Source organism: Zalophus californianus, chromosome 2 (assembly GCF_009762305.2).
Source record: "Zalophus californianus isolate mZalCal1 chromosome 2, mZalCal1.pri.v2, whole genome shotgun sequence".
In the NCBI taxonomy this organism is placed as follows: Eukaryota; Metazoa; Chordata; class Mammalia; order Carnivora; family Otariidae; genus Zalophus; species Zalophus californianus.
This window is the reverse complement of record NC_045596.1, coordinates 189,591,698-189,616,755: the sequence shown is the minus strand read 5'-3', so window position 1 is coordinate 189,616,755 and position 25,058 is coordinate 189,591,698. Positions and strand designations below refer to the sequence as shown.

Genomic DNA, 25,058 nt, shown 5'->3' with positions numbered 1-25,058 from the left:
AACTTCTGTGCCTCTCATAACCCCCAGTGTCTCCGAGATTTGTGCAGGCTGAGTACGTTCAGATGACTAAATTGCCCACTTTTATTCTTTTAGATAGATGGCATCAATTTCTACTGCCTCACCAAAAATTATGTAGGCCAGGGATAGAACTTGCCTTATAAATTTTACAGCCAGCTCCAGAGAGGCCAGTGGAAGATCATTACCTTCACAGCACTGTTGATCTCCATGGCTTTTGTAGTGATTCAAACAATGTGACAGTAGCTAACCCCCAAGGAAAAGTGTAATAGAATTAAAGAAATATGAACCTACACATAGACACACTAACTCTGCATAAAAATCCATGTCTTACATGTTCAGGAATTCTCTTTTTGTAGGCCTTCTAATTTCTCATAACATGCGTGTTTCCCTTCTAAATTTAATAACGCTAATTTTGTTAGCTATGGAATACGTTAGTTGAGTGGTTTAAAAACACTAATAAGTTGAGCTCATTACTTGTTTCTCTGGAAAAAAAAACAATTTCATAATCATTTTCCTCTAGTTTCTGTGAATCTTTCCACTTTTCCCAAATAATTATGACTACTTATTTTATCCTGGGACCAATTAGGCATCCTAATTTTTTTCTAGTTAATTTCTATAGATAAGCATTTTACACAGGTGATGTGCTTATAATACTTCATCTTAGACATACCTGTAACTTTTTCATTCCAGATAGTTACAAGCGAAAGTCAGTACTGGAATGAAGGAAATGTACCAGAGTATCTATTTTATAGCAGTAAGTGAAATCATTTGTTCTCAGCCATGTCCTTTATACGATTTTAATTCTTAAGTATTCACTGATTGAAGAACAGTTTAATGTCTCCAAGGTGAGAATTTTTGTATTAAGTAACTAAAATAAATCTTTTAAAATGCTGAGCAAAAATGTATCTAAATCTTGTATTTAAGTCAGATTTAATTTCAAACCGCTTTTAAGGACCCCTTTTACTTATTCTCTTGGTGGTCTTTCAAAAGCCAGGTGTCTGGGATTGTCTCCAGCCTGCTCTAAAAGCACCCCAGGCTTTGGATTAATACACGAGGGCTGCCTTTTATTTAGCAGTGCCTATTTACATAATGCCTGTTCATTTAAACTCACTTGGAATGTATGGCCAAGATGAACCCAAACCAGAGTGTGTCAGCAGTGCACGTTCTTGTTTTTTCCTTGAATTAATTTTAAAATATCCTTCCGTCCCACAGCTGGAATGAGAGAAAAGTAATGCAGAGGCATTTCTTATTTCAATGCTGTATCCAAACTTCAGAATGAATACTGTATAATAACAATATGTAATAGAACAGGGATTTTTAAAAAAATCAATGTCTGCTATTAAACATTTCATTACTATGAACTACAACCAAATGTATCGCAAACCTCAAAGTACTCTCCGCTCTGAAATCATCACTTCCTTCTCACAGAATACATTTACTTAATCCTCTGATTCAACTTTCAAGTTCAAAAAGCGTCTTTGTGCGTGTATGTGTATGTGTGAAATAGGAAGTTTTTAAATGTGATCTCTGTCTTTTTAAATATTGTTTCTTTTTAAAACACAGTAAGTCACTTTGAATATTATGGGATAAAATGCTTCTTTAATTTTAGGCTTTTACATGAGTTTTGAGTATGTTTGAGGCTTAGTCAAGAAACCTTAACCTTTGTCATTATTTCAGACCTCACATTCAGATCCACTTTTGTGTTCTTCCCCCAGAAGGTTGGATCGTCTCAGCTTTGTATTGTGGGTAGGAATCCACTTCACTAAATTACAGCTTGTTTTAAGTATTTACTTAAGTATTTGTGGGACTGAGGTCCTTAGTAGTTGCAGATGCACGCACACTAGAAATTTGGATAAAACCTGCTTTCAGGGTAAAAACAAACAAACAAACAAAAAATACGGAAGGGTTTTCTTCTTAAAATAATGTAAACTTTGAATTAGGAAAATGTGGCTTTGAAAGGTTTGTTTTCATTTGTAACATTTTAATGCTTGTTTTTCCTTGGTTTCTACTGAATGACTTGAACTTGAAAATGTTGAGATTTAGTTACATGTTTATGGAGAATGATAATCCCACCCATGCGTCTGCATTGCTTGCCTGTGTTTTTCCCCAAGCGTCAAGTTAATGTGATGTTTATCTGCTGTTATACTTTAGTTATCTTTTCGAAATCCTACTTTGACATCTTTCTTTAGTGTACATTTATGCAGTGATTAAGTCTTCTTGTCTTCCTTTATAGCATCTCCAGATGCTACACGGTAAAGAGACCATTTTTTTTATACTTCTTTAAATTGAATAAGTTTCATAAAGTCATTGTATGTGAATAAATGTCCAGGCCTTTTTATCTCAGTATGATGCAGTAGACATGTAACATATAAATTATTTTCTATTGTGCTCCTTGATAGCAGTCATTTTTTTCCAGGAGTATTTTTATTAGGAACCTAACACTTGTTAAGTTACACTTAATTTCACTTTCTTTCATTTTAATGAAATCTCATTGTTCTTCATCGAACACATCAGTTGTTTTATTTTATTTTATTATTTTATTTTATTTTATTTTATTCTATTGTTTCACTTATGGGCTATCATTGGGTCTTAGAAAACTTCCTGATAAATTTTTTAAAAAAATTTGTTAGAGATAACCTCATTTTTTTATCTGAATGGATATATGAGTTAGCCAGCTTGTGAAACAAATCAAAACCCAGCAACAAAATAAAGTAACAAGGCAATTAAGATTTTGAAAAAATAAAATAACTTTCTCAGGAATTGCAATCTAGTGTTCTGTATACATAAACTAATCAGGACTATTTCATTTCTTCCTTTACAATTCCCCTTGAACCTTGAACCTAACAATAAGAAATAATAGAAAACCTAAGTCCTGCTATGGCTCACTAAACTAACACCCTTAAAAGGCATTTGGCTGTGACTGGATATGAATGAGAATGTTCCCCAAATCTTCTGCTGAAAGATGGGGCCTCCTGTGGGAGTCTTTAATTGTTTTCCTCTTTTTTCTCTGCGGGAGTCACAGAGCTCAGCTTCTTAACAAAACCCGTATTAGTGAGGAGATCAAAACCAAACCTCTAATATGGTCAGTATTTGACCACCTTTTTATAAAGTTAATCAAACCTGTTAAGAAAAAAAGTAAAGTAGCAGAATGTAATATTCTGGAAGCAAATTCCAGAATATAATATAAAATTCCAATAGTTTGACCCTGTGGTGGGTGTTTAGTTAAAAATAATTAACTGATTTTCAGCAGAGTCCATCGGTCCATTAGGTTAAATGGATTCCTTCATTTATGTGTAGGTTATCTTTATAAATTTAAGGCAACTGTTTACAATATGAGTATCAGATTGTGTCAGATTGTGCTCAACATTGCTTTATTTTCATATCACCTTTGACAAGTGTAGAATATAGCACAATGCATAATCAATCAGCAATATTATTTCATTAAAAATAAATCAGTTGTAAATGTCCCATTATGATTTTGGCCGATGTTTTTGCTTGCTTGTTTATTTGTTTAATTTGTTCATAAGAAAAAAATTAGGGATTTAACTAGGTAGCATGTGCTTTGGCTTTAGAATGTAAAGCAGGGGGGGGGTTCTCATGTCTGTGTGCTCAGGTGTAAACAGTTATCTGACTGATTTAAGGAGATCCTAGCATAGTATAAAATTCAGTTTCTCCTTTTGAAGAATTATTGCTGATGAAAAATATTGCATTGTACAATTGGGTATTTGTACTCTCCTAGTTCAACAATGAGAAAGGATACGAAAATTTTAGACTTGGTTCTAACAAAGGGCCAGGTTTTTTTTTTTTTTTTTGGATATGATATCATTTGAAGGGCAACTCCTTCCTTTCAGAACCACTTGTATTATTCTGTGATGCCTAAATCATCCCAATAGAATTTCATTCCTATTTTGTGTGAATGAACTACTCCTTATTAAAATGTTAATATCTCCTGGTCACTTATATCTCATATCTTCTGGTCACTTATTTCTAAGCTTTGAACTGTTAAATATTGAATTTTGTCCTGCGTGAAGGAGAGAATTAAGTTCAGGGTGATAAACTACAGAAAACATGAAGGCATGGCTTTCTTGGAGTCGTGTAGAAGTTCCAGGAGGTAGAATAAGGGTACCAAAGGGGGTAAATGGGCCATCACTAATAATAAGATTGCCCTAATAGAAAATTTTCTTGTGGCAAGTCCTTGGCACAGGAACAGTGCATTCCTAGACTGACAGGATTATTTTTCAGATTATGTGCATCTCTTGGTGATTTAGTTCTTCCAAATGGCAAACGGTATGAGCTTGCCTACTAAAGCGGACTAAAGCAGCGATATTCAGGAGCGTGATTCTGAACTTAGACCCCCTGGGTGAGTTCTGAGCCAAGCTGCATTATTTATCCGTTGTGTGTTCTTAGGCAGGTAACATCTATGAGCCTCCGTCCCACCTCTGTAAAATGCCTACCTGCTAGGATCGTTGGAAGAATGAAGTGAGACTGTATGTGTAAAAAGACCCTACCAGGTGCATGGTTAGTTATTTTAAATCTGACTTTTCAGATTATCCAAATGTTGCGAACAAACAGGCAGTATAACGTAAACTCAACATACCACTAATCTATTATGATGAGCTAAGACAAACCCTTTTTCAAACTTGCATACGGGTTTCTTTTTAATGGAATTATTTTAATGAGGAAAAACAAAAGATTGAACTCCAAAGACAATCAAATAAGTGTGGTCCGGAATGGAATAACTTAAAACTACATATGTTGTGATTTGTTACACAAAAATACTAGATTTCATCATACCTTCAGGGACAAACTTGCTGTTTGGTGTCAGACTTCTGGAGGTTTCCCACCAGAGGTTAGAACATTTAGTTAACTTCATCTGACTTTGTGGCAGCTCTTTAGTGAATCCTAAGCGAAGCAGGATTCATTACAGAGATAGCCTCTATATTCTGTAATTTTACTAATTATAATATTTTAAACCATTTTCTTTCAGTATTTTTCACCTGTATAAGTATCACTATTAACATTTTTGAGGGGTTAAATGACTAGCTGAAAGTAAAAAATAAAAAAGAGAGAGAAATCAGAGGTAAGATCACATTTCTAAACACGACATGTTTAACTTAAACCCAACTAGAAGCAATTTACCTCATGATGTGTGACTTATTGTTTTCTCCAAAATGTTTTCACTTCAGGAGACTAAAAAAGAAATAATAGCAATCACTATAGGAAATGCCAAAAAGCTGTGGATTTTGAATTAAATGTTTGGTTGGTTTGCTATTGTAATCTATAGAAGAATTAGATGAATAAAAACATGTTTATAGAACTGAATCTTTCTTCCCATGAGGAGGAATATCCATCAGTTTGATGAGAATATTAGATGGAACTTGAACAGTTAACTTATATTAACAACTGAAATAGTGTGGAGTTGCAGAAAATTAAGGGTGAAATTGGTTTTCAAAGATTAAAACTGCATTTTAGAGGAAACCAGAATATCCTGAGAAATAATCAAAAGCTACCTTCATCACCAGGGAACTCACCTAGGAGATGTTGCATTGTTTTTAACCAGTTACCTAAAGGATTTGGTGCTTTTGTGCTCAAAAAGGAGGAGATAGAGGTCCTTGTCTATATTTCTTGGTTGAGGAAAGGACCTTGATTATAATTCATTAATATGCAGTTGCAGAACCAAGGACTACTTTGATAGAAATAATTTCTACTCCCATGAACTCAGGGGAAGTCTCCCAGAATGATAAGAAATGGATTGGGGAAGGATAATTTCCTTTCCTTCTTTTCTAGTTATTTCAGCTGAAGTTTAACATACTGAGAGACCAGATAACATATGTCCATTTTTTTATCAGCATTTTCATTTCTACCATGTCCTGAACCATGCGCATATTTACGGAACTGTCCTGAGTAGAAGCATGCCAAGGTTGTAGGGTTGTTTTGTTGTTGTTGTTGTTGTTGTTGTTTGAAAAACCAACAAACCTTATCTAGATCATAATCTATTACTACAGCATGCATTTATTTTAAATATTTGTTTCTGTTTTTTTTATTCAAGTGGTCTAGTGTACTTGATCTTTTGTGGAGAATAAATAACAAACGCCGAAGTATCCTCCAGCAACTGAGTTTATAGTAGAGTTGAAAATATATTCTATATTAAAACTAAAAATGTAGTTTGCTACATTTATATAAAAAAACCAATAGTTACAAGTTTTCATCTTGATACAGAGTGGTAGTTCTGCCTATTTTATTATTCCAAAATAAATGTTTTATAAATTTTGTAAAATGCTGACCAGCAGTTTGATTCCTCAACTTCAAAAAGTTCAATATTGTAAGAAATGGTTTGAAATTACAAGAGTGCTTTAGGTTAGACAAGCAGAATATTTTTGTACAAGAAAGATTTTTAAACAGGCTGTACTAGAAGATTATTACAATTGCATTCCCAGTAGATCCCCAGGTTTTTAAGACTGAAATTTCTGGGATAGAAGTTAATCAAATCCTTTTATTGAGTATGCAAATCACTCTACGGGGCCTCTGGGGACTTCCGTGGGATGTTTCTTTCCTTAAAGAGTTTACAAGTGGATATAGAAGCAAGATAAGATCGTACGAAAGCACCAAAAATCTCTGAAAATGACCACTATATCAAAGATGTAAGCACTTTAAAACACATATCTGATGATGCTGAAAATAGCATTACGACCATAAAGGGGCGTATGGTTGAATATATTTTAGAATAGGAGTCGAATTCTTATGGCTTTTTTAATGCAGATTTTTAGTGTCTGAAGGATTACAGTGTGTTTGAAGATTTAAACAAACCTTTTCAAAATAAACAGAGCCAGTCTATTTCTATTATTTGTCATTATATTACTCAGTATTCTCTGTCTTCTTTTGGAGGAACTATGGGTTGAACTTCCTGACTAATCCTCACAGAGAAGAAATGATACGGTCTTGGCGAATGGAAATATTAGTCTCTTTTCTTTCTTGATTTAAAATTGTGTTCTAATCATGTGGAAACCATCTATTTCATTTGGATTTTTGGAAGGACAGAAGCTGTCAAAAGAAGGGTGGCACATAAGGCTTGGGGTATATTCCATCAGTTTTTTTTTTCTTTTCTTTTTCTTCCTTCCTTCCTTCCTTCCTTCCTTCCTTCCTTCCTTCCTTCCTTCCTTCCTTCCTTCCTTCCTTCCTTTTTTTTTTAAGTAGGCTCCTTGCCCAGCATGGAGCCCAACGCAGCACTCGAACTCACAACTGTGAGATCAAGACCTGGGCTGAGATCGAAGGTCAGACACTCAATCCACTGAGCCGCCCAGGGGCCCCGTATCTTCTAGCAGTCTCACTGCCATTTAATTTACTCTTTTTTGTATCTCTCTGGTCACCGAAGCAAAATAACCTGTTTTCTCACTTCCATTAACTTCACTGCCATCTTTGGCTTCTGATCAGCAGCTGAACAAAGCTTTACGTTGATGGCACCATCGCATAAACAGAGAGTGCTTTTCAAACACTTAGCTCTGTTTGAACAGAAACTGTTTTACATATTTTTTACAATGATCTGTGATTTAGACTGTATTGGGAACCCGATCAAAGGCAGTGTGAGTCACACTGAATCTTTGGCTTTCCTGAATTTGAGGTCAGCATTTGAGTGAAGAAATCAAAAAGGAAAAAACAAAACAAAACAAATCAACTTTCATTCTTACCTAGACAACAAAGGCCCTTTAGCCCTCGCTTATCCTGTTAGTCTTTTCTGGGTAGTCTCACCAGACAGACAGCTCATCAGTTACAATTCCATCATTACTCTTTCTAACAGCCCTTCAAGCCCTGTGCTCTTCTAAGTACGCAGAGCGGTGCAGAGCACTGTATGCATTTGGTCCCACCACTCAGAGCAAGAAGCTGAAACAAAATGATGCCAGCTGACTTTAAGGCAATTTTCTTCCCTCTGTGGAAATTTCTGCTTCTCATATTGAATCGATTCACTGGGTGAAATTTGACCTCTTGTTACAGTGCATACACTTTGCAATGTGCTCAAGTAATTCAAAATGAAATACCAGTTGTATATAGAAAAGACAAAACCTGACTAGAGTGGGTCCAGCTAATTTTGAAAATGAAAATGCCTTTAAAATCTGCTTTTCTATTAAGAGAGCTACACTTACCGTACATTAGATTTTTCTGTTCACTGTAAGATAATTAAAGTAATGGAGTCTAGCCTGAACTATAATTGTAAGCACATAGTTAAGCTTCCTTTATATATGGGAGCTGAGAGGGGAAAATGATGCAGTTAATTCAAAGAAAAGAAAAACTTTCTTTGTTAAATGGTGGTTCTGACATCAAGTATTATGATGATCAGATTTCCCATGTGTGTGCGTGTGCATGCGTGCATGTGTGTGTGTGTGTGTGTGTGTGTGTGGACAGTCCATAGGAGATGTAACACTCGTGTTAACTTTTTGTCAGTATCTGTTAAAAGGTAGGCAAAGTTGGTAGGTTTAAGTGCGCAAGAGATAGTACTTTGATAAAATTGATATAGTACCACTTTAGAATATGTACATTGTTTAGATTATTCCTTCTACAGAATTTTCCTATTTCAAGCAATAACTTCTAATATTTATTGATCAATACTGCTGAATTTATGCTGCAGGAAAACAGGCTTATGGTTTTAATAATAGATGATTACTTGCTTGTTTTTAATAACAAATTACTTCTCTGGAACTTGTTACGTTCATTACGTATTGCTTATGTAAGTAAAGCTAAACCGCACTTACATGCACAGAATGAATGGATCTCAGGGCAGCCAATTTATTGACCTCTTGCTCAATACTGATCACTACAGTTGTGTTAACTGAGGGCCAATTCATGCCAGTGAGATTTTTTTTTTAGTTCTGTTTATATGAGCTCAAATAGCTTGGGTAGGAAATATACTAATGTATCTCATAAATAGTCTATATATTTATATAGAATTTTACCCTGTTGAATAATTTGTGTTAGGCATCTCGTTTCTCCAGATTTTCTAATATCCAGGCAGTTGGTGTGAGGGTGGAGGTAGGAGGTAGTACTGCTTCTTCAGATCTTTAATCAAATTAATTAGTTGAGTTTTATGCCTTGCCTTTTTTTTTTAATAGTGAAGCAATTGCAGTATAAAAAAGAGCAGTTGTTTGACTATATTATTTAATTAAACAGACGTTCCTCCCTTATTCTTTAAAAAGAAAAGCAGTTATTCAAAGCATAAAAAGAAAGAGATTAAAAGGAATGGTCTGTAAACTTTGCAAAATACATAAGGAAACCTCATTAATTCTGGATATTTAAAGTATAATCTAAAATCTAAAATAAATATGAGAAAATACAAGAACAGAAATCTTTGGAAGAAAACAACCTTCTGAATTGATTCTAGTTTTTTTTTAACACTTTAATGAATAATTATAAACAAAAGCAAGGCTATTATCAGAAGTCATATAGTAAATTTATTAGTGGCAGATGCTTCCCTATAAGGACCAAGTCTGTGAAGCTGTTAATATCTAAAAATGGTTACATTTCTGTTTCTGAACACTGTGTCCCTCTTTGAAGAGCAGACTTAAATGTTTCTAGAGGATCATAATTATTTGTCAACTCTCCTCAAAGGAAGAGCAACACCTAAATGGGGAAGTACTCTTCTTAGAAACGTTTTTTTACCTTCTGTTTCTGCTTTATTTTATTTATTTATTTATTTATTTATTTATTTGAAGAGTAGAGCTCAGAAATGGGCTTGCTCATTTTATGAAGGCACTGCTATGGTAGCAGAAGCCATAAAAGGAAAGAATTCTTTGGTTGAACAGAAATTAATTAGGAAAAAATGAGGAAGGAAAGGAAAGCTCTTAAGTCAGTGGCTTAAAAAAACGTTCTAACAGCTGTAATATGAGAGAACACACTAACACATTTTTTAATATAATTATATGAAAAAGACATTTTTATATTTCCCTCTTCTAGCATAAAAAGAGTTTTTTGTCAAGCAGTAACAATTTATTCCTTATGGAAACTGCTGTATTATTGTCTGATGGCCATTTTAGATCCATAAAACGAAATGGATTAAAGAAAATTAAACAGTATTTTTAAGTGTCTACAGCTTGTGGCATGTTAACAACAACCTATGCGAAACAGCACCAAAAATTAAGCTTGTGTTTCCAAGGCTCTTTTGTACTGTAATAGAATACTTAAATGTTTAACTCTGAAAGTTTGTTTTAAAATATAATTGTAAAAGGCTCGATAACTTAGGAGAGATGAAATGAGATACAACCAAATGTAAGCATGTATTATATACATGTTATATATCATGTATAATATACATGTGTGTAAAAATATTTTTTCATTCTGCCTCACAGGATTTGTTATAGGTATTTTAAAACTTAGATAAATAGGATGAAGGACTTTTTGAGAGTCAGGAAACCTGCATTCTAACTCAATTTGTCACTAAATATATGCTCTTAGCTAAGTCAATTAAACTCACTGGGCCTCAGTTTCCATTTTTGTAGATGAGAGGATTGGATGCCTCTTTGAAAATCTCAGGATACCTCCAGATTTTTATTAGTATTCAGGTCATCTTCCAACATTAAGTTAAAAGCCCAGAAATGGCTCAGTGTCTCTCAGGACACTTAATGCCCTAGTAAAATCTTGTGCTTCTCCCCCAGAGGTGTGTAACCTACTCTAGGTGGGTATCACTTACATGTTGCAAAGAATGGCTAGGGGTAGCTATTTTGAATTGGACTGAGAATGATTTTGTGAGCTGCTGTGCTTTTGCATATAATTAAATGAGCAATTAAAAAAAGTGAAAGTGACAAGAAATAAAGGGTAATGACTTGACAGTATCAAATGGTCAGGGTGTAAAAACTCTAAGTAATTGCAAAGAGGGAAGCATGATATAGTACGTGAGTCCTCTAATAATTAGGGCTCCTTGGGGCAAGCCAGCAGTCTTCTCCAAAGCACCCGGTCCTGCAAAGTATTCTAGATGTGCAATGAGACCATTTACTGATTGACTCACACCCACTCTGCTTGTCAAATGTCCATATGTCATGTCCATGTGAAACTTGAACTTAATTGCTAATCACTCAGCAACTTTTTTTAAAAAACTGGATGCAATAATTAAGAGAGGATTATGTTCAATATTTATATGGTAAAGCATATTTAAGGAAAAGCTGTAAGACTGTGAGAATGAAAGTCAATTGAGAATCTTGTAATATGAAAAAATCAAAACACTGAAACTGATGTAGTTCTGTCATGTATGTTTGAAACCCACCAAAATTTATTGTGAGATACCAGTGTTGTTCGTCTTTTTTTTCACATGCTAGAGTGTAACAGGCGACTTTGATGTGTGATTCTTCATGGTCCTCCTTTTCCTTGTACTGGAAGACTATGTAAGTCCAGCCTGGTGAGGTTTTTCTGGATTAAGTGGGTATGATCGTTCAGATGTCACCAGTACACCACTGCTTTACAGTTTTGTCTCCTACAACAAAAAAAGTCATATGACGCATAGACTCCAAAATGAGGGGGCGATTTTAACTCAAGACACTACACCCATAGTGTTACAGCACAACCAGACACACTAAGGTGTAGATTTTTTAGATGTATGTATATAAGAAAGTCAAAAGTTGAGGGAGAAGATCCACTAGGAAACCAGACCTGGGGACTTTGCGGCATGTGACCAGGAGATAAGAAGCCTGATTTTGTGTGTGGCCCAAAGTTTCAGGCTCGCCCCAGACTCATTACTGAAGATTTTCTAGGCATGGGTCCGGGTAAAACATGGTTTCAGTTTGCCCCCTATACATCTCAGAAGTTGGTGCATATGGTGGTCTGGAATACTTGCAAAAGGGTGTGAACTGCAGTTTTTGCATCATTAGTCATGCCTATAATTCAGTTGGAGTGCGTGCACGTGCGTGTCGGTGTGTGTGTTGTGTGTGCATGCGCACGCCCCCTGCGTGAATGTGCTTCCACAGCATACACGTTGGCTGGCCCGGTAGGGGGCCTTACTGCGAACCGAGTGATGCTTAAGTCCTCTCCGTCCAGAATTCTGTCACCTACTGAGAGTCAGACTTATGAGCGGGGAAGGCAGGTATCTTACCTTCTCAAGTTCACTTTTGGGGATTTTACCCTGAAGATGTTTTCTTTTTAAGGACTTTAATTATTCTTAGAAACTGTTTTATGGTTTCCTTTAAAAAAAAAAATCACTAAAAATGACTAATGAGATGGGAAGATGAATGAAGATTATACTTTGAGTTCTGTATCACATTTTCTTATTTTCTATAAATATATCATGGCATGCATAGACACTTCCTAATAAAAATTGAACATAGTCGCAAATTTCAAGGAAAAGAAACTTACTATTCCCTCATTTGAGTCCTTAAATTTTATTTCCCCTGAATATTAATTCTAGACGCCTAGAATAGGCTCACCAAATACTTCCTAAATTAATTTGCTCTGACAGTACAGACATTCTTAAGTATTTCTAGTATAGCTCTGGGTATATCAGTAACTCAGAAAAGTACAGAAAGCAGTGTCACAAATCAGCACACAAGCAGTTGAACAAATATTCACTGTTTCTTATGTACCCCTGACCTCTGAAAGCTTGCGGTAACATGGGAACACAAATAGAATTCCTGGCCCCTCATTCAGTGGAGTTATAATTGGACGTCCTCTAAAACATGTCATTTCATATGGTTTATTATAGTACAGTACAGTAACAAGGTTCACACAGCGGCTGAAGCCAATAATCCATTTATAACTGTACTCTGATGACAATGAACAGACCAGTGGATATTTGAGAATTAAAGTTACCTGGAGGTGGCAAGTTTAAATGTTAGGACTGTTTCTAAGCTCTAGCTTTTTTTTTTTTTTTTTTTTTTTTTCATGTGCCGTGTCTTACTAAACGAAATTTTTCATTGAAAAAATTAAGGGTGATATCATCAATGAAATAACTGTGGAATAATTTACACTTTGCCTATCCAAATAAATACGTTGAGAATGGGGATTATTTGAGGTTCCAAGATTTTCATATCATATCGAAGAAAACATTTCTTTTAGTTTCTCTTCAACTTCAAAATTAGATTTTATTTCATTTGCCAGACGTTGGCATAGATCTGAAAGGTAACATAAAATTATTTACCTATTTATTGAGCACCTGCTCTGCGCTGGGCCCTATTCAGAAATCCACAGATACCTTGTTCAACTATTTTAACCCTGTGTTAGAAAAGCCAAGTTGATTTTTATTCAGAGCAGTACCAGAAGGATTTTAGAAATAAATGTATGGTGTTAAATTATTTTATGAAAGTTTTCATTTTGTGATTAGAGTATTATTGAACTTGGGTTATAAAGAAGATTTCAGCTCTCCTGAAATTTCATTTGTATAAGAAGAGCTTGAAATTCTTGGCATTCATTTGCATAAAAATTGAGTCCAAACTTTTCCGGGTATGTTCAAAGCCCTCTTTAATACAAATCTATCCTTATTTCTTGCCTACTACCAACTCAGCCCTTGAGGTGCTCTGAGTCTTCCTTGACTACTGTGTGCTCCCCATTCCTTTGCTTTTCCTCAGGATCCTTCCTCTGCTGAGACTGCCCCTTGTCTTTATCTCCACTCAAGGGCATGCCCATGATCACCAGTCTCAACAGCTGCCTCCCTTAAAATGGCAGGACAGATCATCCCATGGGGAATTATCCTTTCCCAGCACGTGTTGTATCTAAGTGGCTAAACTTCGTGCAGTTGGTTTCATCTAGAATCATTGAAACCAGTATTTGTTTATCCTTTTAGGATGGTTGGAAACCTAGACTATAGGAACACTTCCTAGCTAGTTCACCTCTACGTCATGGTGACCAATAAATGCTTCACAGTTTTGGGGAAATCAATATGGATTTCCAGCCTCCTGTGCTGAACTTGAGCCTGAATACTCCCACCGCATGCCAGGGACTCTGCTACACGTCAAAGATCCAAAGCCCTTTTTGTATTGGGGTTCCATTTCCAGTGTTGCCACCAGAATAATCGTATTGTCTTCAAAGAGGTGATAAGGGCCTTTTAGATTAGACTATAGTAAATCTACTTTTGCATCCCTGATGGCTTACACTTGGAATTTTATGGTGGTGTGAGCCAAGAAATCATTATGGTATTACATAATTATTTTAGAGAAAGGTTCAGCAAACTATGGCCCAAAGGTCAAATCAGGCCCTCCACCTGTTGGGTACGGCCTCTGAGCTAAGGATCAGTTTTCATTTTTAAACGGATGAAAAGAAATTGTAAGAATGATCATATTTTGGGGCGCCTGGGTGGCTCAGCCATTGAGCTTCTGCCTTCGGCTCGGGTCCTGATCCCAGGGTCCTGGGATCGAGCCCCGCATCGGGCTCCACGGGAAGCCTGCTTCTCCCTCTCCCGCTCCCCCTGCTTGTGTTCCCTCTCTCGCTGTGTCTCTCTCTGTCAAATAAATAAATAAAATCTTAAAAAAAAATTAAAAAAAGAATGATCATATTTTGTGACGTGGGAAAATCACGAAATTCCAATTTTAGCGTTCATGACTAAGTTTACTGGAACACAGCCACCTGCGTCTGTTTGCCTATTGTCCGTGGCTGCTTTGGTGTTCCAAGGGCTGAGCTGTAGTGTTGTGACTGCCCTTGTGACCCACAAAGCCTAATTAACTCTCTGGCTCTTTACATAGAAAAGTTTTTCCACCCTGTTCGAGAGTCCCTGAAAGACATTTTATTAGATTGTAAACTCTTTGAAGACAAGGGCAGTCTTTCTGTCTCCCACTGGCCCCTTCGAAGGTATGGCTTTTTGACACTTCCTTCAATATTTATTTATGGATCGGCTGGTTGACATTTGCTGGAAGGCAAGTCAGAGCTCCATGGAACAGCAAACAGGGCTATTTACTTCAAGAAGATTTGTGCCTTTCATTACCAATGGGCCTAAAGTGAAAGTCAGCAGAGACCCAAGTAATGTTTGGCCTGCAACATGTTGATTATTCTTTGGCTACTTTGGCTACTTTTCTGACATGTCATTCTTTCATGTTTTACAGAAAACACTAATTCTCACTTTGCAATGTGGTTTCCATTTATTCCCAAGGGGGTTTCTGCATTAGTTTTTGATTAATGGAATGTTTTCTCCTCTCCCAAGATAAGTGTGGGGGATGCAACCTATCTAAATTGCATCTGGTGTGCGTGTAAGGGCTGAGCAACTGCTTTGTGAGCTAAGCACAGTTAAGTCCATGGATTTAGGTTAAAAAAAAAAGTAAATAAATAAAGAGGCCATGGATCTTTCTTCTGTAGGCCAGCCGCCAAGCGATCCTAAACTTCTCTGTGTCACTAGAAAAATAAAGACAGAATTCCCGTGAAACCTCCTTCTATTCAGGCATAGGTATGGAACAAGGAATTACTCACCTAATCCTCCTATCATTACCATGTTTGGTTTGCTTGCTCAACTTTAGCAATAGGGTTCCAGTCTTCCTTTCATCCTGACATCAAGGTAAGCATCATTGTATGTGTGTCCCCGAGTGCGTTGTTCGCCATTAAGTACACCATGGAGCGCTTGGAATGTGAGGAACCCAGGAGACTGTTCTTAGGGAAGTATGTTTCATTGATAAACAAGGTTCTGAAAAATGAATGGGAAGAATATGTCAGCAGTGTAAAAAAAAAAGTGTGTAACATTCATTAAAGTGTTTGTTAAATAATGTATTCAGACTGACTGTGTTTCCTGGCCCCTTCTTTGCCCATTATATGTTCTAGTAAATTAAAGCTCGGAAACCTTTGTCAGAGTTATAATACTCAAACTGACATCTAATTCCCCCAGACAATAGGTACAAGTCTGCAAGCCTCTCTAATTCTTTCCAGTCTTTACATTTATTGATTCTTTTGTAGACCTGTTTCATTCAATCTATTACAAACAGCACTGGTTAAAAGTGTGAAGTTTACCACATTTGACCGGAGGCACATTAAAAACAATAGCATCCTGGCACACATTCTATACATCCCAGGGGTGTAGCTCTTAATCTGAGCAACATTTTCATCTATAATTACTACATTAGATTTGAAGTGCTGACTTGATTAAAAAGATTGACATGTTTATTTTTTGGCTGACCTATTTGGGTAGATGTGGATTTGACTCATCTATTGTGTGTGACCCCGTGTTACAAATATTTTTTTAGTCGAGCAAGAATCCTGTTTTGTCCTGAAGTCACCATTTTGTCATAGATTTGAAATCCCTTTATCATGGTTATGCAAGAAATTGTGTGTTCAGGGATTCTCACATACCTAGACATTATAAATAAATATATATTTTAGAATGCTTTTTTAGAGTTTAGTATTATTGAGATGGTTACTGAAACCTTTATAAATACTGTGTAAAATGGCCTCCACAACTTGATGGCCCATGTTAAGCTTTCACAGAATTAACATAATATACTTTTTATTGTATGCCATTCCTCAGGATTATGCCTTTTCTACACATCTGATATTGTAAAACATACTGTGTAAATAATTGATAATAAACAAACACATTCTTCTTTTGCCCTGGTGTACTTCACCAGTTTCAAGACTTTGAAGTTCTGTAAATAATTTATGGCACTTATTAGTGCAGGCAAATCAAATGGTATCCTTGATCCGAGAGGCTTTTTGTCCTCCTTTCTGAGCAGAATTGTTAAGTGATCCTTCTGATTGGTAACTAAACTGAATGCTGCTGAAAATCACTGTGGCACGCTTGCTGTTGTGTCTCGATGTGCGTAATGTTGCCAGGCCATTTGTATTTCCCCTCCTGGAATTTGTAGAGTAACCAGAATATATTCGGAAACTGGGACTTGCTCTATTTTTTGAGAAAGAGAAATGCCTTTCCCTATGCTTTTAGTTTACCTATGACTTCTTCCGTGGTGCCTGTGAAGAAGAGAATTTTGACTCAGTATGCATTCCTTGGCAAAGATACAAGCTTGCTGAAAAACATGAACCTAAATATCAAAAGACAGATTATATGATCTTTTTTTAACTCATAAAAGCTTGGGCAGTATGCCAGCTAGCCAGACTAAACAATCCACAATTGCACAATAGTCTTGCTTGGGTGTGGAAAATGTAACCATGTGATAATGAGAAGTGAAGTTTCAGAAGTTATGAAAGATTTATGACGGAAACATTTTTTCCTCCTCGTGGTCTTCTGTGTTATTTATAATTACATGAATCTTAACCAAAGGTTCCATTGATTTCATAATGAATTCAAATAAAGATTTTAGTTCTGACTGACATTTAAAGGTTAGGCTGGTTATGCATTTTTTTTTCTAAAAGTTTTCTGTTGTGAGGAAATTTATTTTTTTACCCTGGAACTATTCATAATAGATATGGTCACTTTAGACTGTGCTTATAACTGCAAGTCAGATGAAATAAAATGTAATGAATGCAATTACACATACACATGTGTACTCACACACATTTATATATTCAGAAGGACTTCTTTATAATAGTTTCATTCAAACAAGGCACATAGGAGAAATTTTGTTTCTTTTTGAGGGGGTCAGTGTAAGATGAGCAATCTATGATACGTTACATTTATGGTACATGCCACCTCTTAGAAGGGTTTGATTTGCAAGGAAAACCCCATGGAAAGTGTCTTTTCCTGTGCCCTACCATGTCAGTGATAGCTCTCTTCTAAATGGTGGAGCCCGGGTTGTTGGGGAGGGTCAGCTGGTCAACCTGTTCTTTTGAAGTGAATAAGAGAATATTTTAAAGTGCAATGCCACACTAAAGCATGGCTTTTAAAAAATATTTTTAAAACTCTTGAAATAACAGTATAAATACAGCTTCACTACATTTTGAATATTAATTACTAATCATAACCCTAAATTAATGTGTCATTATGCTGTGTAAAGACATTTTAAAAGAAATGCAAATGCCAAAAAAAATAAAAGATTTGCATTTGTTGTAAGCATTAACTCACTTAACTTCAAACACTAATTATTACTATTTATGAAGGAAATCATGGTTCTCCTTTATATTCTCAGAAAAGTCTGTAACCTTGAAAACCTACCCAAGGCCCTGGCTAGACCTCAACTCCTGCAAGCAGCTTGTAGCTTTGAAATCAATAACCCTTCTGGCAACTTCTTTTCACGGCCAAGATTAACTGCCCTAGAAAGAGAACTTATCTTGGATTGAACTCCAGAAAAGAGCTAACAGTCCTGTTTGGGCTCTACTTCTCTGGTGTTTCTCTGCTTGGGGCCTCCTAATATTTCTCCCTGAACGGGACTGCTAGGGAACAGTGTGTTCTTTCTCATGGCATCCTCTAGGAGGAGTGAATTTACTTGGACTGTGGTAGGCACCACGTCACTATTTCCCCAGCTCTCTCCTGCCTTGAGGCTCAGAGCCAAAGTGAAAGCTTTTTGCATAGAGTTGCTGAAGATCATCTATTTACTAGATGTAACATTCAGGGATGCCTGGGTGGCTCAGTCGGTTAAGCGTCTGCCTTTGGCTCAGGTCATGATCCTGGGGTCCTGGGATCGAGCCCCTCATCGGGCTCCCTGCTCAGTGGGGAGCTGCTTCTCCCTCCCCCTCTACCCCTCTCCCCTGCTCGTGCTCTTTCTCTCTGTCTCTCTCTCAAATAGATAGATAAAATCTTTAAAAAATAAAATAAATAAAATAAAATAAATAAAATAAAATAAAATAGACATAACATTCAGATAGGTCAGAGAACTGAAGCATGTTGCAGGACAATTTTGACGGTGTGGCATCCGGAAAGTCATTGTGGGATTACCAATTCAGAAGGTCAGGAATAGGCCAGATCTTATCTGGGAAGCAGGAAATAAACCAAACGGGAAGGACGAGCCCCTTCTCAGGGATCACTATTAGCAAGGACTAGGGTGGCAGGAGGTAAGCTGGTCCTTCGCACCAGGCTCCTCACCTTGTCCATCTCTGTTTCAATGTGATAGTACTGTCTGGTATGGAACGCTCCATATGGACTGGAGTCCTCAGGTACTGAAGTGAGTAGGGCTGGAAAAAGAACAGAGGGCTCATTCTTGCTTCTGCTAAAGATTTCTAGCTGCTCCTTTTAGCTAACCTGTTACTTTCAAAGGACAATTCTGATCATTGAAGACTCTTTCATATACATCATTTCCAACACATTTCAAAGAAACAGACCAGGAAGTTTTTACAGACAGTCATACCTTGTTAGTCTCACATCTCCTCACCAAAACAAAAAAACCTTTAGAGCATCACTTCTTTCAAACCAAATATCATTACTTGCCTTGGGCCTTTGGGTTTCTGCGTCTCTCGCCATGACATGCTAAGTATCAGCTCTGGTCGTCTCTACCGTGGCAAAGGGACTCCACACCTGGCTGCCAAGAAGTCCGTCTTTAGCTTCTTTACCTTTGGTCACAATTTTTTCCATCCTTAGAAGCCCCCATGCAATCAGTGTCAACGTGTTACAAGTCAGCCACTTAAATTCCTTCCAGGAGCTTCCGGAATCTGCCTTCTGCCTTCCTGCTGCTTTCCTTGTGAATCTATTTCCTGTACAAATTTTGTTATTTTTGCTTTCTACCAAATCTTTAACAGAGGTTGCATTGAAGAAGGAGTCTGGGAGGAATGAATTTCCGTGGCACCACATCACTATTTCCCCAAGTCTCCCTGCCCTGAGGCTCAGAGCCAGAGTAACTGCTCTGGCAGTGGGGATAAGACTATGTCATGGGACCCTCTCCAGCCAGATGAGGCTGGAATTGGGAACAGCCAGCTGTGTTCTGGGAGTTGCACTCCCCATTCATACAAGAGCAGTTCTGCTTTTTACCCCCTAAGAATTCATTTCATCACGGAGGATATTATCCAGAGGGTAAAGAAGAGTCTCCCAACCACTGCTTTAATTACCTAATAAATACTCTATAAATAATTATCCCGACATGGTATGGCGTCAGGAAATAATAAGTTGCAACTCAGCCCCCTAAAACATTATAAAGGGCCATCAGTGGGTACTATGGTAAAAGTAAGGATCTTTTGCATATAAATGGTTGAAATAGTGACAATAACCTTAATTTAATTATTTCATCTAACGTATTTAGAGCAGCTACATACTTGCCTGTAATCTGGGGTGGCCTTTCAGTAGGGGTTCATGGCTTCGCAGAAATGCAGTGCTGGCTTGGTAAAGCTGTTCTCCTATTTGACAAGGAGATAAAGAATCAGCGAGAGGCCCAGAGTAGATTCCTGATCCCAGAATGTTTCCCCTATTCCGCCATACATTCTACAAATCAGAGATTCGTTTGCTCTAATAAATTCCCGAAAGGACTTCCTGTAGAGATGGCTTATCAGCTTATCAGTCATGTACACCTTAGTGTGTGTTGCTTTAACCAGGTGATCAGATTACTTTTACTGAGGGATGAGGGGCATTGTTGAAGGGCAAGGTGAGGGGAGGCCGTATGTGAAGTCAAGGCAGTGAGAAGGAAGGGCACCCAGGTGGAGTGCCAAAGCCAGCCAGGTCAGCAGCGGGGGGGCGCTGGGTTGGCTTTAAGACCCAACTAGCCCTTTCAGGTGTTGGTGGGAACTGTGAGGGAATGTTGCTGACCGCCTGCCACTTTGGTGAGCAGAGAAAGACAAATAGCATGAAATTTAAATGGCTGTGACCATGGGCGACAGACAGCGGGGGAATGAAGCCGACGAGCAACCGCAATGGCCGTGGGGATGGGTGCAAGCAACAGAGGGAGGCAGGTGTCAGGGGTGCAGAGTAGAAGGGAGGATGTTTTCAGCAGCTCAGTTGGGGCCAGGCTGCATAGACACCGAAGAGCCAACAGTGAAGGACAGAGAAAACGGAAGAAAAGGAGTCCTGATGAAAATGTGATTTGAGAGATGTGTGAACCATGGTCTGAGATACAACGTAAAGGCACCAGGGGAGGTGGGAGAGAGCTAGATTGAAGGGATGAGGGGAATCTGCTCCAGCAGGAAGAAACAAGAGTCCTGTCACAACCTCAAAAAGTTCCGAACAGGTACAGGAAGATGATGGGCCTTTGCCTACTTCTGTGTTTATCCCATTTTGAAAACTCTATGAAAGTGCATGTTACTAACATTTACATGAAAAATTTAAGTGTATTTTAGGAAGTGTTGGGACACAGTGGAGAAAGCTAGCCCGTAGAAACGTCACCATAAACCTCAGAAACAACAGCGTGGATAATTGATGGTGGTCGATCAGGTATGGAGGGAGAAGAGTGCCCATTTCATGATTCAATAACCTAGAAGCAAAAATCGTTGATGGTTAGTGAAGAAAATTACATTTACATAGACAAAGCTTTAAATGAGTTGAAAATGATGGAAAATTATTTGTGTTACTGTTTCTGTTTGTTTTGTTGGAAAAAATAATGGCTCAGCATCCAAGTTTACTATGGGTGTAAGAATCCAGGTACAAACCTCAAATCACTGCATGTATGCTACTAGTATATGTATGCATGCACGTAGTATTAACATAAATAGATGGCTTTTATAAAACATCATTACATAGTTTAAGGTATATATGCCTTATACTTTGTCTCCGTTTTCCCAGGATGTAATTAGATATTTAGTTTATGAAAATATTGTATTAAACAGACAGAGATGTCAAAGGAAGAGCTATACAAAGTCTAGAAATGATGCATGTGGGACAAAGCAATGTACAAAAATATCAACATTTCTTGCATGATCATGCAAAAAGGATCAGGTCACATAGTGCTTTTTTTTTTTTTTTTTGCTAGAGATAATAGTACAGAAATAGAAACTTTAAGTATTAGCAATAGTATTATTGAGCCCAATTCATCTTTAAAACTTGTTCCACTAACTCAGAATCAAACACTGAGGATAAAAGGTTTAAAATAAAAGAAAATATATCCAATTCACACTTCAGGAAAATGAAAATACTACAGACTAAGAGAACATTCTTATTGAGCTTTTTTTCAATGCTCTCATTTTAACCAGCTGGAATTATTTTTAAAGTACATCCAATTCAACCTTTTAAAATGACAGATTTGCCTTTTAATGGGAAATATGTATTTCATCAGAAAGATGGAGCACAGTGTCCTTGGCTAAGTTATTCTCTACAGAAGGATGCTCTTTTTTTTGTACTCTAAGCTTCTCCTATAAGGAAGAACACATATCATAGAAAATTTGCTCCTGGCATGGTAGATTAGAAGAATACAGACAAATAGAGAAAAATTAAAAATGCGCACTGTTTCTTCCAGTATCCTGGATTCCATATGTAATGTTAATTGTTATGTAATGAGCAGTCCCTACAAAACAGAACCAGCCAAGGAAAAGAATAACCTTAGAAACTAGAGTCCCTTTGTGATGAAAGAAGAAACAACCGCCAACTCTAAGCAGCCAAAGAATACATTAGCAAAAGTATCTCACAAGTTCCCTTACTGGGAGACATACTGTCTCACCAAGGAACCTCTTTAATGTATATTCACTACAACTTTTCTTTTGGAGTAAGAAAGCATCCCCAGGAAAAACAAACAGTTAGCTGATAACAATGAAGCTGGATTAAGCTATCTCAGTGTTTATGTTAGTAAAACTGACACATTTTCAATTACGATTGACATTCCTGAGACATAGGCATGACTGATGCCCTTTGACAGAACAGCACTGTGAGCGGAGGATCAATATGCCAGGACTGTGTACGAGGGAGGCGGCTGAGGTCAGCCAGAGATGCTTATCCAAAATAGGGCGTCGGGGGGTGGGTTGTGAGCCCGTGCTTTAGATCTGAAATGTGGGGCCAACTGGGGACGAAAGGAAGGGAGCAGAAGATCCAGGAGTGAGGGCAGCAGCAGGAGGGTGGTCTGAAGTCACAGCCAAGGGAGGGGCCGGCCGTCTGGAGGGGAGAGCCCGGTTGTCACCGGAAGCCCTCCCCTCTGTGGGAAACAAGTGGACCACGTATCTCATCATAGAGCTCTTTTATAAAAAGTGGATTTATCTCAGAAACCGCTGCCTCTGCAATGTCCACAATAGCCAAACTGTGGAAAGAGCCAAGATGTCCATCGACAGATGAATGGATAAAGAAGATGTGGTATATATATACAATGGAATATTATGCAGCCATCAAAAGGAATGAGCTCTTGCCATTTGCGACGGCATGGATGGAACTGGAGGGTGTTATGCTGAGTGAAATAAGTCAATCAGAGAAAGACATGTATCATATGACCTCACTGATATGAGGAATTCTTAATCTCAGGAAACAAACTGAGGGTTGCTGGAGTGGTGGGGGGGTGGGAGGGATGGGGTGGCTGGGTGATAGACACTGGGGAGGGTATGTGCTATGGTGAGCGCTGTGAATTGTGCAAGACTGATGAATCACAGATCTGTACCTCTGAAACAAATAGTGCAACCTGTGTTAAGAAAAAAGAAAAAGAAGAAGATAGCAGGAGGGGAAGAATGAAGGGGAGTAAGTCAGAGGGGGAGACGAACCATGAGAGACGATGGACTCTGAGAAACAAACGGAGGGTTCTAGAGGGGAGGGGGGTGGAGGGATGGGTTAGCCTGGTGATGGGCATTAAACAGGGCACGTTCTGCATGGAGCACTGGGTGTTATGCACAAACAATGAATCATGGAACACTACATCAAGAATTAATGATGTAATGTATGGTGATGAACATAACAATAAAAAAAAAGAAACCGCTGCCTCTGAATTCCAAAACACGGAATCGGGTTCGTCGGTATGAAGCATGTCGTCTTACCAATTTAAGCACTAAAATTGAGTAAAAGCGCCCACGGGTCTTGTAGGAAATCAAATAATAACTCTGCATTTGAAGACATTTGGTGGAGATTTGGTGTGTCTACACAGTCTCCAAAACTTGTTTGCAATCACGGAAAATGAACTGTGCCTCTGCTTACGCCATGTAAACAGAAACACTCGGTTTGTGGGGAACGTTCATTCACTGGTTCCTTCATCCATTCATTCATCAGAGGGAAGATTGTCTGTGTCACACATGCTACGTCAGACCCAGAGCTGATTCCAGCTGAAGGGTCCAGCTGAATTTGAAAGCTCTATCTGGCAGATACTTGGGTGTCTGGCAAGCGGGTTGCAAAGGGGAAACGAAGTTTTTTTTTAAAGCAGTTGGAAGTTCCTGGTGAATTCTGAATGCGCCACCAAGGTGTGTGAACTGTACTATTTTTTTTTTTTTTTTTTTTAACGTAGGTATTCAGTCCTGCCTCCTCTGCTGTGCCCCGGCCCCTGCTTGGGAGCGGGGCCTGGGAGCTGGGAGACAGAGAAGATGCTGATGGGCAAGCTCACAGGCAGACAGACAGGAACTGTAGGTGGTCGATCCAGAAGGACCAGGCACGCACGCAGAGCCTAGGCAATGAGAGGAAAGATCGAGAGGGTTTGAAGAAGAGGGTGGGTGGGAGAACCTGCGTGACTTTCCTAAGCCTTGGGGGGTAGTGGTGTCATTAGTAAAACAGGTTCAAATATAATGTCTTGTCCCTTCTCCTCCCACCCCCACCTAACCACTAACAACATAAACTCACACCCCCAACTCCAAGGCGACAGGTAGGTTTGACTAAGCGTGGTTAATGTTTAGGGCATTGTAGAGAAAGAGATTGAGTCTTGGCTTCCTTCACACGCATACGCTCCCAACCTGGCAGACTGGTAGAAGGGAAGGTAGTGGAAGGAAATCTCCCGAAGAACACAGGGCAAATGCCTCATGGTTTAAGGAGCCCTGAGAGCTGCCGTAAGGTCTTCAATAAATGACAGAGGCAGTTGGGAGACTTGTGCTGTTTCTGGGACCAAGAGTTTAAGCCAACAGACTTGCCTTTGAGCAGAGGTTGCTCTTCAGAGGCCACATCCCCCAGCTTTGCTACACCTTCCTCTTCCTTCCTTCAGAACTCACTATCCCCCTAGGCCGAGAGCGTGGGCTTCCGTGGCTGCATTGGAGGGGTTTGCTGCAGTCCCTGCACCGGTGGAGTGTCTTTGGCAGGTGGCCTCTTGCTGTGGGTACAGCCTCCTAGCCCCTCCGGAAGGACATCTGCTGCTAAATTTCACCATTGCCCGGGCATATGGCCCTAGGCCTCCCTCCCAAATATGGTGGAAGCCCAAAAGACCTCCTGAGGTCATGAAAAGTTTTCGAGCAGAGGAATGGCAGAA

The 25,058-nt window shown here is 38.3% G+C and overlaps 1 protein-coding gene across 1 annotated transcript in view; it reads left to right on the top strand.

Moving 5' to 3' along the window:
- Positions 1 to 25,058, top strand: part of TENM3 (teneurin transmembrane protein 3) — a 1,257,915-nt gene that overhangs the window by 681,181 nt on the left and 551,676 nt on the right. The gene's annotated exons all lie outside the window — the stretch shown is intronic.